A 7,279-nucleotide genomic window follows, 5' to 3' on the forward strand; every position below is an offset into this window, starting at 1 on the left:
TCGCCCGTGTCCTGCCACACGACTTCATTGCAGCTTTGGTTCTGAGGACACACACGTGCGCACTGTGCGCCTTAGTTCTGAACACAGAAGTGCACTGTGCACCTTAGTGCTCCACACACATGCTCACTGTGCACCTTAGTGCTCCACACACATGCTCACTGTGCACCTTAGTTCTGAACACGGAAGTGCACTGTGCGCCTTAGTGCTGCACACACACGCACACTGTGTATTGCATGCGCCATCGCACCACAAGGCAATAATGAGCACTTCTGGAAACACTCTGGCTCCGATTCAAGAATACTGTGTTTTTCGTGTGCATACATGTTTTCTGCTCCGATACAGAACGTGATGGTTTGGTTACAGACAACAAAACACCTTTAATACTTTTTCTACCGTCATTCCTCAGCATATGAGTTTCAAATTAGAGCACTGTCAGATTGTGCTGCGCCAGGCTGCTTGCTGTTTAGAAGTGCAGATTCCCTGGTAGGCAGGCAGACAGCGAGAGAGGTAATAAAGGCGGAAATTTTACGAGATGGCTGGCTTCTTCCTTGCTATTTCGACCAGAGGCAAAAGCTTGGCAGCTTAACACACAGGCACTGAGGATTTTTGTTTTGTTTTGCTTTGTTTTCGCCCACCAGCATGCTCCTGCGGCTGGACGGCTCAGCAAGCTAGGCCAGATCAGGACATTGCACAGGACTGTGGGCCAGTCAACCACATAGCTTTCTTCAAACCGACCAGCCCTAAGCTAGGGGAGGAAAACTCTTCAGACACTTAGAAAAAGCAGCCCATGAGAACAGACTTGAGTTTTTGACTTCCCCGTCTTTCATTTTCGGAGGGTCTTTTCCTGTGAGTGAGTGTTCATGCCTGTAAACACCTTTCTCCAGCCGGTTCTGTCCGCTGCTGTCCGCGGTGCTGAAATTTCTCTGCTGCCACCTGTTGTGCTGGAGATTTTTCCTGCCTTTTAACTCTTCAACCCGCAGAGAAAACGAACACCACCAAGGCCGCTAGCTGCTTTCGTTTCAGGATTGGGGCAGAAATTCCAGTGATTTCTGAAACAGCCCCAAACATACATCTACCACTTTGTATCATGTATTCCCATAAAATGGCATTGTCAGCACTAATGATTATAAAATTGAAATATCGGTCTACTGTGAAAAACATTGATAATGTTTCTCTGTCTTGTACATCAAATATTCAACCAAGACTTATGCAGGAATAAACAAGCACATACATCTCATAGGTGTAGCCTTCATCTTTAACAAATGGTGGAATTATATGTATACCAAATATTATTTAAAATAACCATATGAGTTATTATATCAATAAATGTTGGCTTGTATACTTGTTTTATGAACCTATATATCCAGGATCTTTAAAAGAGAAAACCTCTGGCAAGAGTGAGTCACTTGTAGAACAGTTTCAGAAGCCCTGCTCTAGAACATTCCTCGTGCCTACCTAAACTCGAGCTTTATGCTTGACACTCAGCCTTCCCAGCCTGAAGTGCAGCATTGGCAGAGTTGGCTCTACAACATGCGCCCTCCTGCCTGCCACCCACCTCGCACCCTCTGGTCGTCGCTCATTCTGGGCGTGTAGCTAGGTGGGAGGGCCCAGCCTAGCACATGGCTCCAAATCCAGCACCAGGTGGGGGAGGTGTGGGGAAAGATGGGGGGGGGAGGGGCTGGGGATGACACAACAACAACAACAACAACAACAACAACAACAACAACAACAGAAACTCACAATGCTAAATAAAGGACACAGAGAAGAGAGCCCAGGGTGTGATGCCATCTGTGCAAAATATAGCAGCTCAGGCAAATACACAGAGATAGCTGAGCACAGCTGGGGGCGTGGAGGAGGCCAGGGCGAGAGGTGCAGGGCTTCTCTGGGGATGACAGAAACTCTCTTGGACTATTTTTCTGACAGTTCTTCAACCCTGTAAACACACTAAAAGCCACTGAATTATAGACTTACTAAAAAGCTGTCCCAGAGCCTTCATTTGTGTCAAGCTCCCTGCCCCACCCCCACCCCCACCCCCTGCAAGTTTCCCGGAGGCAAGTGCAAAACAGGTCAGAGTGGGTGGCGTGCAACAGCCCTGCAGTTCTGTTCCTTCCTCTAGTCTCTCGTGGTGGCCCTTTCTGGTGACAAGTGGCAGGTGCCACACACAGGAGAAAAGGGAGGCGATCGGTGTGCACATTAAAGGACCCGGGGGGTTTGGTTTTCCTCCATTGCTGGCGACCTAGAACACACAGGTTCATAACCTGTTTGATCGTTGGTTCCAGTTGGATTTTATGGGTTTATAATCATTCCAACCAAAAACAGGCCTCTACATTCAATGTGGCAAGGTCATTCTGAGAACGAAATTCCAGAAAATGGTTCCTCATTGAAGTGGCCCTGCTGCAGGGCACAGGCATTGTCACACATGTGCCAGCATTGTCACACATGTGCCGGCATCTCTGTGAGCAGGCTAGCAGCAGACTGTGTTCCTTTCTTCTGTGGGCAGCATTCCCCACTCTTCTCTCCCTCCTTCAGCATCTTATTCCTGGACGGGACAGGTGGAAGAGGGTTGAATGGTGCTGTGTCCATCCTCTCCTCATGGGACCCGAGTCTGGGTCCCCGCTGGCCACCTCTCCCTCTCCACCCTCTGTTCTAACCAGCCCCACGTGATCCTGCCCCCCTGGATCTGGAGATGCGAAGGGTCATCTAAGGTCCTAACCCTGGGCTGCTCCTCCAGGAAGTCCTGGGTCACTCACCTGACACCCTGAGCTGTGCCTTGCTGCTGTCTCGGGGCTCCCTGCTTTCTGGCTGCTCCTGTTTGTCAAGATAACACAGACAAACAACCCTCTTCTGGGCAGGAGGTCAACCTAGTCACAGTACTTCCTCCATCACCTGCATTTTGAGTAAATGTATTCTTCCAGGGCAAAAGCTTTACTAATATCCAGGCTTGTAGCCCATTCTGCTTTGATAACCACCTGGCTTATTATTTCATTTGGCTATTCCCTCACAACGTGGCACCACGAGCCTCCGCTTCACTCACATCCAGACCAAAGGTGACCAAGAACTTGGAGGAGAGCTGAGTCTGCCAGTTTCTCCAGTTCATTCTTTCCAGATCTTGCTCCTCATCACCAGGAAGAGACAACCTAGAAAGAAGAGGCTATCAGAGTGAAACACAAGAGAACACAGACATGTACTCTGAACACCCCTGAGGGAAGCTATCCTAGACCCATAAAGTCAAGTTTACTGTGCCCTGGGATAGTCCCTGTACTGGGGCCTTGGCGACCAGGCTGGTGGGTTCACCATAACAAGCTTTCCGGGAGAGATGGTGAGAGTGACATGGGTGATGAAGGTGAAGAAGATGATGATGGTGAAGATGATGGTGATGGTGATGATGATGATGATGGTGATGGTGATGATGAGGATGATGATGGTGGTGATGATGGGGATGATGATGGTGGTGGTTGATGATGGTGGTGGTGATGATGATGATGGTGACGGTGATGACGGCGATGATGATGATGATGGGGATGATGATGGTGGTGATGATGGTGATGATGATGGTGGTAGTGGTGACCAAAATGGAGATGGAGATGATGAGGGATAAGAGTGGTAGTAAAAGTGGTGGAGGTGATAGTGATGAAGTGTTAGTGATGGTGGTGACAGTGGTGGTAGTGATGGAGGTGGTGGTGGTAGTGATGGTGGCAAAGATGATAATGATGGTGGTGGTGATGAAGTGGTGCTGCTGGTAGTGATGAGGATGGAGGTGGTTGATGGTGACAATGGTGGTGCTGGTGCTGGTGGTGGCAGTGATGGTGATGGTAGAGGTGGTGATGGAGGTAGTGTTGGCAGCAGGAGTGATGGTAATGAGCGTCAAACACCTATTCTATTTAAATTGAAGAAATTATCTTTCCAGATTCACCTTGACCATAGTGGCACATCTTTTTCCCTGGCCCTGGATGTGTCAACTTGAACTTCTCTGAAGAATGTCCCTACACTGGCTGCTACCAGTGGGCAGTGTACAATCTTATGTTTTCATATTCCACAGGAATACAGAGAGGTCACCATGGAGTCGCCCTTTCCAGTCCCATTTAGGAGCAATAGGGGAAGAGCGCTGTTTCTGTTAAATGTGACACTCAGCTCCCCTCTCACTCCTAGAACATTCTGCCTCCCTCCATATGGGACATATCTGCCTCCCATCCAATCTCCTCAGGAAATGGCTGCTATTGGCAGCTGCTCAGCGAGAGCCATGCCTACTTTATAGGTAGGTGTAGACAGGTGCAGGCCTAGAGGTGCTGTGCTGATGGGACTCAGCTCCGCCTTATCCCTGATGCTTGCCAAGACCTGTAAGACCATGCACAGGACACGGACGTCTGTCTGCCTTGCTGGACACTAAATGCCTCTCACTCAGAATACATGGAGGGCCATGAAGACAGAGAACTCTCTCTCCTGCATGTCACTGTCACACAGGCATTGTTGGTGCCCGCCTCCATGTCTTTAAACAGTGAAAGATGGTTTTATGGAAGCTGAGGGCACAGAGGGAAACTAAGAGGGGCCATAGGGACAGAAAGCAGAGCTGGGGTATGGGGGGCCACAGGACTCTATGGATCTGGTGGCATCTCAGCCACAGTGAGGTCTGAAGGATGCTCAGTGTGGCAAAATGAATCTGATTTCACTGCTTGGTACTGCAGGGTCACCTGTGTTCACACCATAACCCAAGTAGGAGAAGCTGTGGCAGAGCCTGAGGCTCCGCCCCACTGAGGTGTCTGCTTAGCTGAGGACAGCATCTCCCAGACCACACTGAGGAGCCCACCTAAGGGCAGTGTCTTCATCCTCTTGGCTGTGTCCTCATTACAGTATACCCAAGTCCTGTCCAATGTATGGTCTTTGTCCCTTGTGTGTGATGGGACACCAAAGACATGGGGTGTTGACAGGTCTAAACTGTCGAAGGCTCAGCTGGGCTAGCCTTGGCTTCCCTCTGCCCTACCCAGGGGGAGAGGAAAGGCTAGACTAGCTTTGACCCCTGCAAAATGCACCCGGGTCAGTAGGGAATTGGAGATGCTGTTGGCCCTTCTACCTTACAGTAAGAGATATTTGGGCTAGCCTTGGAATGTGGTGGAGAAAGAGGGCTGTGTTTGCCCAGCGTTCCCATTTACTCCACCAGGTAGAAGGCAGAAGCGAAGGGAAGCCTCATCCTTCCTTCGCCCTCTGCTTCCAGAAAACCCTGAGAAGTGGCCAAAGGTGCCCTTCTGGTCACGAGGTAGGAAGGGGAACCTGAGTCTGAAGTGGGTCAGGGTGCAGCGGTACATCCCTGCTCTGCACTGGACTTGAGTGGGAAGCTGAGTTTAACAGCATCAGATTTAGGTCAAGGCCACTGAACAGAGAAGGTGGGGGTAGGGGAGCCTCAGCCCCAGCTACACCTCAGCTTGGCCGGCTGTACCCAGGCCTGCTTCAAAGCTGAGGGAAATTTGGGACTCTTAGTGCCCCAAGGGAGGAAGCACATGGACCCGCCCAAGCTGGGGGACACAGAGATTTGCCAGACCTTGGTGATGTGCCTTGGGAAACCAGTGTCCCGGGTCTGTCCACACCACTCTCTGGCCCCTGGCACTTCCACTGTCTCCAGGGTGTCCCACCTGTCCCAGTGCCCTCCCGCAGGCCCACTTGGCCTGCTGGTCTGCCTGCTAAGGCAGCTGGACCTCTCCTCTTACAGCCAGCGCACCCCCGCGGTGGGGCGGGGACACTGCAAAGGCACTATTTGTGCACAGAGAGAAAATGGCCCTGTGCTCTCAAGTGGACAGGCCAGGCACAAAAGCCAGAGTGGCTTGTAAAGTTTCCTGAACCCCCCACTCCCCACAACACACACAGACTTTCAAAAGTAGCAACCGACATTTAGCTGCCCAGAATGCAATTTCCCTGGCAACCGGAGTAAAGCTCATCTCTCCTGTGGGGATGTTAAAAATAACGCAGCACGCTTGGACCACGCTTACTAACTCACATCTCCAATTACCTCCTTCACTGTCCCCTGGCTGCAGCAGACGCCCAGCTCCCCTGTATCTCATCCATCACCAAGGCAGCCTTGTCAAGACTTGGGACACTCACCTGCATACATACCCTTGCTGAGACCACCTCACTGCCTGCAAGGAAAAAAGCTGGAGTTTGGTCATTAGTGGAGGGGCTGGCACACATTTGCATGTGTGTGTGTGCACATGCATGTGTGTGCGTGCATGTGCCTGTGTATGTGCATGTGTAAGTGCATGTGTGTGTGTGCCTCTGTGTGTGTGTGCGAGCATGAGTGCACTCGTGCCTGTGTGTCCCTCTGTGTGTGTGTGTGTGTGTGTGTGCGCGCGCGCGCGCGCGCATGAGTATGCACATGCGCACATGTGTGTGCATGTGTGCCTGTGTGTGCATGTGTGTGCATGCATGTGCATGTGTGCTGTGTGTGCGTGTGTGTGTGCCTCTGTGTGTGTGCAAGCATGAGTGCACTCGTGCCTGTGTGTGCCTGTGTGTGTGCGAGTGAGCATGTGTGTGTGTGTGTGTGTACTTCTTGAGTTCACATATCATCCCTGGCTTTAATCGAGCCTGTAGTAATCTTCTTTGCCTTTGCCTGTTTCATATTGGGACCTCCCTTCCAGCATGAAAATCTCAGCTCCTTAAACAACACAACACCTGGGTCACACAAGCGCAAACTTGGGGCAGAACCCAGGCCCTCTCACATGCAAAGCATCTGCCGTGCCAGCCAGTTACTCAGGCCTCTCTCACCCCTTCCCCGTGTTGCACCATGTTTTAGCTACTAGCAACCTTTGGAATTCTCTGATGAGACCACCTTCTTCCTCCCTCCGTCCCTCCCTCTGTCCCTCCCTCTGTCCCTCCTTTTGTCCCTCCCTCTGTCCTGTCCCCACCTCCATTTTTTCCTCTACTATGATTTTAAACAGTCAGCTCAGTGAGCTTTGACACTTGTATAAGCAGGGGGAGAATGTAAAGCATGCACCATTCTCTCTAGAACATTCTCTCGTGCACTTTCCACCTTTCTTGGGGCAGATGCATTCCACATGGTGGTGTCCTCAAATATCAAATTTCAAGTGTCTATGGGGCAAATCAAGGAGGTGAAAAATGACAGCCAGGCATGGTGACACGTGTCTATGATTCCAGAGTCTGGGAAGCTGAGGGACAGGATGGGGAGTCCCTGGCCAGCCTGGGTACAGGGTAAGACCTGTCTCAAAAAGCATCACGCCATCACCAACAACTAAGCAATCATGGAACGAGAGAGATGGCTCAGGACTTGTCGATG

This window comes from Acomys minous (genome assembly GCF_964271855.1).
Source record: "Acomys minous genome assembly, chromosome: 14".
Lineage (NCBI taxonomy): Eukaryota > Metazoa > Chordata > Mammalia > Rodentia > Muridae > Acomys > Acomys minous.